General features: G+C 43.4%; 1 long non-coding RNA gene across 1 annotated transcript in view; it reads right to left on the bottom strand.

Moving 5' to 3' along the window:
• Window positions 1–11,743, bottom strand: part of LOC109307520 — a 75,900-nt gene extending 64,157 nt beyond the window's left edge. Inside the window, exon 1 of the long non-coding RNA XR_002100281.1 lies at window positions 11,634–11,743. This is a non-coding gene — a long non-coding RNA (uncharacterized LOC109307520). The remainder of the gene's footprint in view (window positions 1–11,633) is intronic.
• Window positions 11,744–12,043: the final 300 nt, after the last annotated feature.

Below are 12,043 nucleotides of genomic sequence, written 5' to 3'. Positions count from 1 at the left end.
TGGTAATGTGGCAATACCAACTGCTTGCCAATAAAGCCTTTTCAACCACGCCACAGCATCACACACACACTGTCATTTAAACCATAAAATCCACTCATCTCCCACATAGGCCCCTGGAAGAATGTCATTTGAAGACGTGATGGGATCTAATCCTTGATCTCAACAATCGTGCCTCCGGCCAAGCCATGCGCTTTTACAAGGGGGTATAAATTTGGGACCAGGGATTAGATCCCAGTCGCACCTTATTTGCAGGCACAGGAAGAGCCCAGGCTCAAGAGCTCTCTCACCGGCAAGATGAAACCAATCAGTGATTGTCACTTGGAGCCAGAAACCCAACTGGTCCCTGGCCCCAGCCATTAGTTCATTATCGCCACGCACCAGGAACATAAACCCATGTGTTCAGCCCAGGTGGGTGGCACGTGGGGTTTGTACAGCTCCCATGCATGGGGGCACTGGACTGCAGCAGTACAATGGCAAGTTCCCCATACACTGTGACCTGTCAAACCCCTGTGTGCCACTCAAGTTATTACATGTAGAATTAAGTTGTGGGTCATTTATTGCTTACTCACACCTTACATTGAGCTGCGCTTGTGGCTGGGTTAGTATTTAACCTGTTAATCACATCTTAAGTCTAACTTGTACCAGGCTCTTAAATACAGTCATACATGGGGTGGCATACGACATCTTTTTCACAGTGCAATGCAACAATTGAGGTAATCCAGTGAACACCCTGCTCAGCTGATTTATGCATAGCTGTCCCTATACAGGTAACTTTTACATGAACAGAAAGAATGAGCAGGACTCCCCAGTCTGCATTATCAAGGTCTGAAGAGTACTTGGGGTTGCCTGTCCTTGTTTCTAGCTAAGGACAATGAAAGGACAAGAGGGGTAAAATGTCTTCAAAAGCAAACAGAGAAACTGAGCTTTTAGGTGATATAAATCAATGTAACTCTTTGGAGCCACATCCATTTACCTCATCTGAGAATCTCCATCCCTCTCTCAAAACATTTCGATGTGGAGTTTGAAAGCTGTCATTTCGGACGAAAAATTAAGAGAATTAAGACCACACAGGACAGGTCATTTTGATGAGTATGAGCTGCTGACATTCTGGTAACCTTTACATCATGAACTGAGCCAGAGACTATTTCACCTGGCTGGAGTGACTGGCTTAGAAGCAATAGCCGAGGCAATATACTGCACAGGTAAAAATCCTCGATGCCCTTTAGTACTCTTTCCCAGTGGTCTGATTTCATGACATTTTTAAAAAGGCAGTTCCCCTTGGAGAATGCTCATCTTTGAACTTTATGGTCCTGTCCAGCTGTCCATTTCTTTCATTTGTATTTTTTCCATTATTTACAAACATGCATGTTTCTTTATCTCTTGCTGCACCTGTACCCACATCCAAATATACAGCAGTTGCCATCAGCTCTGGTAAATGACTGACCCCTGTAGTTAAAGACCAGCACTCCATCTTCCCCGATATTTCTATACCTACCCTGGGGCTGAAAACATGGCATGGGCAGACGAAGTCCTGAAGGTCAAGAGCATTGGGCTTATTGGACAAATATGGAATTTGACTCCAGGACTGAAGATTCCCCGCTGTCCTGAAATCTTTGGACTCTTAGCTCTGACATCGAAGCTGACTCCCAGATATCATGGCCCACCATAGGAAGAGGGTGGACGGGTATGTCAGAACTTCAAACCATTTAAGACTTCAGGTGGCAAATTCAATACCAAACCAGTCAATGCTAGTTGTGTGGTATGAAGCAAGTAAGTTATTTGTGGTTAAGGCTGCCAGCTTTATGGTTAGGGCTGCCAGGCTCTGGAATGGGCTCCCACTGGAGGTGCTGTTCTCCCCTACCTTGGGGGTCTTCACGAGGAGGTTGGATGGATATCTGGCTGGGGTATTATGATCCCAGCACTCGTTCCTGCCCAGGGCAGGGGGTTGGACTTGATGATCTGTTCAGGTCCCTTCCAACCCTAGAAACTATGAAACTAGGTATTATCAGGGCTGTCTGCTTCTCAGCCTTGGTGTCACATAGAGCTCCTAATTAAAGTCTTTAAGATTAATGGAGTGTAGGAATAGCAGAGCACACCTCTGCTCAGAGCTGACCCTAAGGGGGGTGTGGGGCCCCGGGCACATTAGCCTATGTGGGGCCCCTTTAACACTGCACGGGACCGTGGGACCCCCACAAAGGCAGTGCCGTAGCAGTGAAATTTGGCACCTAATAATACATCATTTAACATCTTGTGTAATGATCCCCCCAGATGAAGATGTTCCCCTGGACGAGTTTCGTCGGCTATTTTTATTAATCTCTTTAAAACAAAACAAAACAAAACAAATGAATCATCAGTCTCCTTTTGAGGAAAATCTATTACCGATTTAAGCTTTACCAAGCCAATTTTCTAACCTTCATTATTTTCATAGGACAAATAAAGCAGTTCGGATTGATGTCGTAACGTATTTTAAATGCACGGTGAAGGAATGAGGTCCCTGCTTCAAGGATTCAGAAAATTGACGGAGCCCTTTAAAGTCAGCGCCAGATTCTTGTTATAGTAGTAATGCTGCAGTTGCAAATCCATTCAGAATCTACTACTCTGCACACTTCTACTTTATCGATCTTTTGGACACCGTTGTCCACATGGCTAAGATGTTTAAGGGGCAGGAGAACTTTGGAGGTAACATGGGGTGAGGGGGAACAGAGAATTTGTTAGGTTGCCAAGAAATTTCAGTCCCGAAGACAGTTGAAACCAAGTTGTGGATGACATCGCTCAGTTTCCTTGGACAAATTTTGCAGACGGAATTTTTACCTTGTATACAAACTATGCGGATCTGATCAGACTCACCTGGATGCATCTACACAAGATGTTTCCTGAGCTGCCTAATCAGCTTCGCAGCAAAACATCACCATCCAAAAGTGTGGTACTACTAGGATGGAGTAAACTAATTAACTCTGCCACAAGATAGTACTTTTAAAAATAAGTACTGTCTGTAGCAGAGTTCTTTATGCTGATGGGGCTGGCTGGGGGATGAGGGTGTTCCAGTGTAGGGGCTGCCTGTCGGCTTGCCCTTCCCTGAAGCACTCTCGTGTCCCAGCCAGCCCCTCTGCAGTACATTCATAGATTCATAGAAGCAGGGTCAGAAGGGACCTTGTAGATGATCAGGTCCAACCCCTGCCCTGGGCAGGAGAGAAAACCGGGCTCAAATGACCCCAGCCAAGTAGACTTCAAGCCTCCTCTTAAAGACCCCCAGGGTAGAAGCCAGCACCACTTCCCTTGAAAGTTGGTTCCAGCTCCTAGCCGCCCTGACTGTGAAGCAGTGCCTTCGGATGTCTAGTCTAAACCTACTGTCTAACAACTTGTGGCAGTTATTCCTTGTTACCCCAGGGGGGGCGCTAGGGGGAACAAGGTCTCTCCCAAACCCTGCTGGTCCCCCCTAGGGAGTTTATAGATGGTCACCAGGTCCCCCCTCAGCCTTCTCTTGTGGAGGCTGAACAGGTTCAGGTCCCATAGCCTCTCCTCGTAGGGCCTGCCCTGCTGCCCCTGATCAAGTGAGTGGCCTGCTCTGGACCCTCTCCATGTTGTCCACATCCCTCCTGAAGTGCGGCGCCCAGAACTGGACACAGTACTTCAACTGTGGTCTGACCAGTATCACATAGAGGGGGAGGATCACCTCCTTGGATCTGCTGAGATGCACCTGTGGATGCACGACAAGGTCTGGTTAGCCCTACTGACTGTGACCTCATATTGTCTGCCCATGTTCATCTTGGAGTCAATAATGACTCCAAGATCTCTTTCTGCCATAATACTCTTGAAAAGGGAGTTTCCCAGTTTATAAGTGTGCTGCTGGTTCCTACTGCCCAAGTGCAGCACCCTGCACTTGTCAGTATTGAAACCCATCCTATTTTTATTAGCCCACCCCTGTAACCTGTCCGGTCCTGCTGTAATCTGTCCTTCCTTACTAGCGTGCCCACCTCACCCCAAATCTTGGTGTCATCAGCAAATTTAAACAGGCTGCTTTTCACCCCATCATCCAAGTCGCTAATAAAGACATTGAACAGTGTGAGCCCAAGGACCACGCCATGGGGGACTCCACTGCCCACTTCCCCCCAGGTCAAAAAAGACCCATTGAGCCAGGTCAGAGCAGCCCCGGGCTGTCAGGCTGACCCCACAACCCCCTGCCAGCCAGGGCTGCTCCAACCCAGCTCAACATGGTGTGGTCCTGGGCACACTTTCAAACGGTGACCTCAGGAGCAAGAAACTCCAGTGCAAGATGTGCCAGAGTTTATTGCTCTGTGTTAATAGTACGTGTAGACATGCCCGCTGAGTGCTATTATATCTAGGACCCTGCTTTGCCAGCTTTCAGAGTGGATCTAAACTTTAAAGAGGAGTTTCATCAAAAAACACTAAAAATATATACTGAAAGTAAAACTGGCTAGATTATGGGCTGGAGACCAACAGTCAAGGAGCAGGGTCTCACGAGTCTCAGGTAGTACAAATTTTCATCGCTACTGCCATGAAGCGGTGAACTGTTTGAACCAGCTGAGAGTCCATTCCTTAGACTTTAAAATGTTGCTTTCACAATGGTTTTGAATGAGAAAAGCAATCTCTTAATGTTCATTAACAATAACAATGGCAAGGTTATCTTATTTGCCACACTAGCCAAGCATTTAGAAAAACACTGTTTTCCCAAATGTGATTATCTTGATTTTTCAAATGTTGAACTGTGTTTCTTCTTCAAGCCATGTTGTGAAAAGAATGTATTATTATGGGCTTGTTTGTTTTGGGGTTTGGTTTTTTTTGGTCACTTCAGCCACATCATAATTTTATATACCTGGCACCATCTGCTTTGCTTCCGATCATTGCTTGGTGTTGAGTGTTTACAATTGAATGGAAGTTTTCAAATAACACTTTTGATATAACAGAGTTTAGTAAGGTTACAGCAGAAGATTTCAACCCTGAATCCTCAACCCTGCCTACATTTACAGGCTGTGCCTCTATCCCATAGCAAGAAGGGATTTAAGAAGCCAATGAAACCACTAAACACATAGGCTGTATAAACAAGCCACTACAGAGTCACCAAAGACTTAGCCAGTTCCCCAGGACAAAATATGTCTGCAATACACCATGCAAGCATGGATGCAGCAACATTGAGAAAAGGAGAATAAACTATTAAGCAGAGGATAATCAGACATCATGTGGTCATCTGACAAGAAATCCATTGAATGGAAAAACAGGTTACGTAGACTGGCTTTGTGCCCTGCAGAAACACAGAACAATCCACAATGAAGGAAAATTCCATGGACTAGCATAGTATGTACATCCTGGAGTCAATGGGTGACTATTCCAAGAAAAACAGCCAATGACCCAAACCAAACCCCAAACAACGTAAACCTCAGAAACGTAAATAAAAATTAACTGAGTAAGAAGCCTTCTGAGACTTGGGAAAGCAGGGAAAGAAACAGATGATATTATGGGAGCACAGAACCCGCAAAAAATCCAGGCAGCTATTTATCCATTGCACCACGGCAAAAGAACAGGCCTTGTAGCTCTTGAGTAGTATCAGCGAATTGAGGATTTGGCATGGTATAGTACAACAGAGTCGTACATGGTATAGTACAACTTACCCAGATAGGAAGTTTCTAACGGTCAGCAGTGCCAGACTGTAATAACTTCCCATTCAAAAAGGTTTATCCTGCTAAGGCCTGTTTCTAAAAGGAAAAGGAAGGTAACGTATATTCCCCACACTTTACATGTTGCGCTCATCAATGTTCCATGTACAAAAGCATGGATTATTAGATGCTGCTAAGAGCCACACAAATCCCGTCTCTGTCCCAAAGTTGCAGAAGCATGCGACTCTGAAGGCGTCTGATATAGAAAAAAAAACAGACAACGAAGAAAAAAACCCACCAAAATAAAACAGGTTCAAGCACTGTGCCTTTAAAAAATGAGCTCTTCTCTTCCAGATGATTTTAATAAGTCCCAGCACATGTGCTGTAACCCCTTGATGCAGTACAATATGAATAACCAAATAAAAGATCTCTCCAGATTTTAAGATTTACTGTTTGTGATGGGAAAAGGCCAACCAGATGACATCATTATACTTCAAATGCAAGTCACTGCCAAGTTTGGTAATACTAAACCATAGAAATTGATCCTTTATGGAGTGGGGGGGAGGTTGTGAAGAAATGAATTTTGGCTTCAGTGGCAATTTTTCCCCCTTTTGTTATTTAAGTGCAACATTTATGTTTAACAAGCTTCAATTTGACTTAAAGCTGGAGCCAGAAAACCATATTTTTATAGGTTATTTAGTTTCAGCCATCTGCTTAATTGGAAATAATTGAGTTTGACAATTTAAGGGTTAAAAGTCAACAGACTGTGTTGGGTTATTCACAGAGAGCCAGATTCTGGCTCAGGAAAAACTGCCGTCAATTCAGTGGGAGTTTGCCTGAGCAAGGAGTTAGCAGGACTTCAGCATTTGGCACAGCATGGAAGGTGGAGTTTTGTTTGCATTTAGTGGAATAGCATGACTTGAACCTATCCGTACTTATTTAGCAACAATGTCCTTTTGTTATAAGACATCTGGCTTTCTGGAAATTCAGTCTGTGATATTCATCTCAGTCAACCCCATGGAGTATAGTAATAATATTTTGTAGGCATGTATCAACCTCCATCAAGGAATCTCAAAGAACACTACTACTATTAATGATGAGACATACTATTTTAATGAGATGCAAAGCGTATTATTATATCCTGTTTTGAATTGAGTAAACTGAGTCCCAGAAAGCTGAAGTCCCTAGCCCAAAATGCACAGTGACTCAGAGATGGAACTGGACCTAAAACCACAAGTTGTCATTCCCACGCCCCTGCACACCATTACTTTAGGACTGTTCACCTACTTGTTGTGTAAGAATAGTTAGAAAGCTTTCTGCTGTAGGCAACTTCTGTAATTTAGTATCAGATGCTTACTAAGGCTGAACACGTACTAGCTCCAAGGTAAGCGGATTCAACACTGTGACCCAAAATTATTCTTCAGGACATTCTCCATAGACTATTTTCACATGTTCGAGAAGAAGCCCATAGGGCAAAAACATTTCTGTGAAAAGACACATAATACGCTGCTTCCAGGCTCTTCAGAGAGGAAGCCCCAAACTGTACAAATAATTGATACTCTTACATGTCTAGTTCTGCGCTCATGAAATGTCCTTGGCGCACAGATTACCAAGAACATTGCTGTTTTCTAATGTGTGTAAATATTACTGAACATCCAATAGACTTACTAAAATCGAGTCCTATACCATGTAGCCTTGTTGGATTGAGCCCCTAATTATTAATTCACACATCTCTGTGATCTGTTTGTCATGCAATAGTTTGGCTTTTTTGATTTGCCTCTTATCTATAAAGTCAGACGGACGGGGCCCTATTGTTCTCTGGAGCCTACCATGATTAATCCCCCTTCAGCTATGCTGATAGCTGACATATGTTGTCAACAATGGGTAAATCTCCTCATGGAGACATGGTTTTTCTTAACACCAATGGAGGGATAACTATAGATACTCTTGAGGAGACAACAGACTAAAATCATGCTAACTGCAATGAAACCTCTTGGATGCACGATTGAGAAGACCCAGAAGTAGTATCTAGTCAATGATCTGTACCAAGAATCCAACTTCACCTTATCTTTCAGTACGTGCAGTTTCAACCAACTCTTATCGTTATCTTATTTCACTAATGAAAAGCTAGATGTGATGCATGCTTGCTTACAGCCGCAAGAATGTATAAGGTGTGTACATATTGACTTCGCAACTTGTTTCTCACATCGTAAAATAATATTATGAGTTGAGTTAATTATCCCTGAAATGGTTGAAGTCACCCTTCACTCTTGAAAAATGTAAGAAACAATTAAGCTCTTCTATGAAATGAAACAACAGTGGCCTCCACTCAAAGCATAAAGTAATATCACCACTCGCAACAAAGGCGCAGGAAGGTACACACGAGAGATTTGCTGGGGATTGTTCTTGGAGAAGTGAACGCGTGTCTCACCCCAAATTTTGGTATCATCAGGGAATTTAAACAGGTTGCATTTCACCCCGTCGTCCAAATCGCTGATGAAGAAATTGAACAGCACAGGCCCCACGACCGAGCCCTGGGGGACTCCGCTGCCCACTTCCCCGCATGTCGAATATGACCCGTCCACCACCACTCTCTGAGTATGACCCTTGAGCCAATCTGCAATCCATCTGACTATGTAGGCATCAATGCCACAGTCACCTAGTTTTATAATGAGGCTGGGGTGGGAGACGGTGGCAAAGGCCTTGCTGAAGTCCAGAAAGACTATGTCCACGGCAACACCTGCATCCATTGCCTTTGTGACCTGATCATAAAAGGCAATCAGGTTGGTCTGGCATGACCTGCCCCTAATGAAATCATGCTGGTTGCCCTTGAGCATCATCCCTGAAGCTGGCCCATCACAGATGTGCTCCTTGAGGATCTTCTCAAAGAGTTTCCCAAGGATAGAGGTAAGACTGATGGGCCTATAGGTCTTCTCTCTTCCCTTTTTTGAAGATGGGGACCACATTAGCTATCTTCCATTATCTGGCACCTGGCCCAAGCACCACGAGCGCTCGTAAAGCCATGCCAAGGGCCCTGCAATAACCCCAGCTAGCTCCCTCAACACCCTGGGGTGGAGAGCATATGGACCCACCAATTTGAACATGTCCTGCCCCTCCAGAAGCTCTCTAACCTGGTCCTCCCCAACCTGAGGTCTGGAGGTGTTCCCCTCGAGTCCGTCTGGCATCACAGTGGGGAAGTCCCGGTCCCTGCACAAGAAAATGGAGGTGAAGAATTGGTTAAAGAGTTCCGCTTTCTCCTCTGGCACAACCACCAGATTGCCCAGCGTACTTTGCAGGGGCCTCACATTACCCGGTGCCTTCTTCATCCTCCCTATGTATTTGAAAAAGGACTTTTTATTATCCTTGATCTTGGACGCTAGTCCTAGCTCTATGTCTGCCTTAGCTTTCCTGACAGCCCCCTTACAGGCCTGAGCTGAGGAGGTATACTCCTCTTTGGAGATAGCACCCCCACTTCCACTGGGTGTATGCCGCCTTTTTGGCAAGCAGGCATTCCTGGATGCCCTTGGTGAGCCAGGGAGGCTTTCAGGCACTCTTGCCCCCCTTGCTTCTTGTTGGGATGGACTCCCCTTGGGCCCCAAGTATCATTTCCTTAAGGAACGACCACTCGTCCTGGACACTGAATTCCCCTGCCCTCAAGGACCCCAGCGCCTCACCCACTAGTCTTCTCAACTCATTGAAGTTGGCCCTCCTAAAGTCTAGGGCTACTGTCTTGCTGCAGGCCCTTGACACCTTGCACTGGATGGTGAATTCCAGCAAGCGATGTTCGCTATCACCCAGGTGGTCAAGAACCTGGAGGCCCCTTACCAGGTCATCGCCTGTGGCCAGGACCAGGTCCAACAGGGCATTACCTCTGGTGGGACTGTGCACGTCCTGGATTAAGTGGAGGTCCTGTATCTCAGCTAGGAACCTCCTGGAACAGTCCATCCTGGCTGACTGTTCCTCCCAGCAGATTTCCAGGTAATTAAAATCACCCATGACAACTACATCCCTTGCCTTAAGTGCCTCTGCAAGTTGGCCCGAAATTTACTAATGTGCATATGCTGTTTAAAAAAGAGTATTCTGAATGCAGTTATATGTCTTGTTTTATATTAAATCTTCTACTTGGCTTGGCGGAAACATCCCCTAGAGACAAAAGAGAAAGGAAGAATGGAGAAGGGGGGTTCATATATCCAAACAAACTGGAGAATGGGCCTATAGGGTAGACATAAGGATTAAAAGCATGACTTTGGGAAGGGTCTTCGCTATTACAACAAAGGGCATTTTTTGGCATTTTATTTTTAATGGTACATGACTCCATTTGGAAATTTAATCCTAGTGCATGTGAGAGAGAGAGCCAGATTTTCAGTGGGCTGCATGGTTTTAGTACTACAAAGCTCAGGGTCAGGCGGATGGTGAAGTAACTATTAAAACAGCTTCCTCCACCAAGGATAACAGACAGGTGAGGAAAAATATAATGGATTTTTCCAGTGTCGTACAGCCTTAAATTATGGTTCTGATCCCAAACTCAACAAGGTCATTTGCCAGCTGTCCACAGACATCAGTGGGCTTTCTGCTAGGCCCAATATCAGTGTGAAAGACTGGAGAAAATGGAGAGAATGAAAGTCCTAACTCCTACGCACTTTAACCCATATTCCTTGGGCACCCAGTGGAAGATCTGTTTCCATAAGGAATGGATGATTAGATCCCAGTATGTGTGAATTCAGGGATATCTCAAGCAAAGTAATACAATAAAAATAATGCTCCATGATGCCATGCTGCTTGCTTATAGAAAGTAATTACTTCTATTGCATTGCCAAAAATCCTGGTCTTTTGCCTTAGCTTGAGCTTTAATTGAGTGATGCTCTGTTTTAATAGAAGTCTTGAATTTGGAAGCATCCAAATAAAACATGAAATGTGGTCATAAGTATGTTTTCCCTTGTTTTGAGAGAGACAGCAAAGGATTTGCTGTTTGGAGAATGTTCCCATTTTTTCCTTCACTGAATAACTTGAAAACTGAAAGACAGTCTATGTGTCCATCCTTTGGATTATTGTTTTATTTAGAGCTATGTAAAGAACGGTGTTTTAATTTGGTGGGAAAACCTATATCTGTCTATCTCTATAGATATAGAATATTGTGTTATATCTATAAATATGGATATAGATATATAATATTGTGTTACCCAAAATAAAGATGTTTTTCCCCCCAGTGTCAGGGTTGTTTATTAACCATTTTAAATTTAGGTCAATCTTGAAAAATATAGTTTCAGAACAAGTAGTTGAAACATTTTGTTTTGCAAAATGCCAAACCAGAATTTGCAACGACTACATTTTTTTTTTTTTTTTACCATGTAATATGTCGCAAATTTGGGTCAATATTGGCAAATAGTTTCAGTCATTTTGTAACTGTATTGTTTCAGAAAAACGTATAATTCACCAGACAAAAAATCCTGCCAGATTTAATGTTATTTTTAGATTGAAAATCCAACAAAAACTTCACTGTTATTTATTTACATCTATACTCTCTGATGTTATTTAAAAGATGGAAATATATTATTTTTAGGACACCAGAAGCAATCTAAATCAACTTTCTATTTTTTCTAAACCAATCATATCAAAATACCAAAATCAATTAAAGTTTATGCAGAAGAAAATCAGAGTATTTAAAGTTTAAAATTAAAGAAAAATCTTCAATATATTTGTTAAGATTAAAGTAATAGGTAACATTTTTCTTCACAGGTCAGAAAGGTTAGTGGGAAGATGGAGATGCATGTATCTGTAGCTATTTGAACAACAAACGAAGTGCTCTTTATAGCATATAGAGAAACCCAGCAGAGGACCACCGAATAAAGCTGTGTATGGCAGGCTGGTGAAGTAGACAGCCCGTCTCTCTAAGAACCAGGAAATCTGGGTTTCATTTCTGATCTCTGACCCCAAGAAAATCACTTTGCCTATCCTATGCCCATGTCTCTTCCCATCCTTTCACTGTAGACACACAATACATTTACAATGTAATCAACTGACCTTATTAAGTAGGGAAAAAATGGGAGCAAACACATGACATTCAGTTCTGGAGTGCAGTAAATTACTTGTAGCTGGGGTAGTTGAAAAACGTGTAGCAGCTTTACTATACAGGAAAGTTACCAAGCAAAATAAGTCATGTGCCTACTTCCCTAGATAATTACATCCTCAGGTAATTTGCTGAATGCAAACCAGTTCCCCACCCACCCAGCATCCAAACATGTAATAAATAGCAAGAACTGCTGGAACCCAGCTTGGGAGAAGGGGTGCAGAGTATATTTACTGCAACTGCGGTAAATTATTCTGTGGGAATCAAGATCATACCTTTGCCTTTTCTATTTAGATTTTAAGATCTCTGGTGCAGGCACTGCCATCAGAGCCTCAGTTGCTATCGTAATACAAACAAGGCTAAG

The sequence above is a fragment of the Crocodylus porosus genome, unplaced genomic scaffold, assembly GCF_001723895.1.
Source record: "Crocodylus porosus isolate Cpor-Errol unplaced genomic scaffold, CroPor_comp1, whole genome shotgun sequence".
NCBI classification, from domain to species: domain Eukaryota; kingdom Metazoa; phylum Chordata; order Crocodylia; family Crocodylidae; genus Crocodylus; species Crocodylus porosus.
Note: the sequence above shows the minus strand (reverse complement) of the source record. Positions and strands in the feature narration are given on the sequence as shown.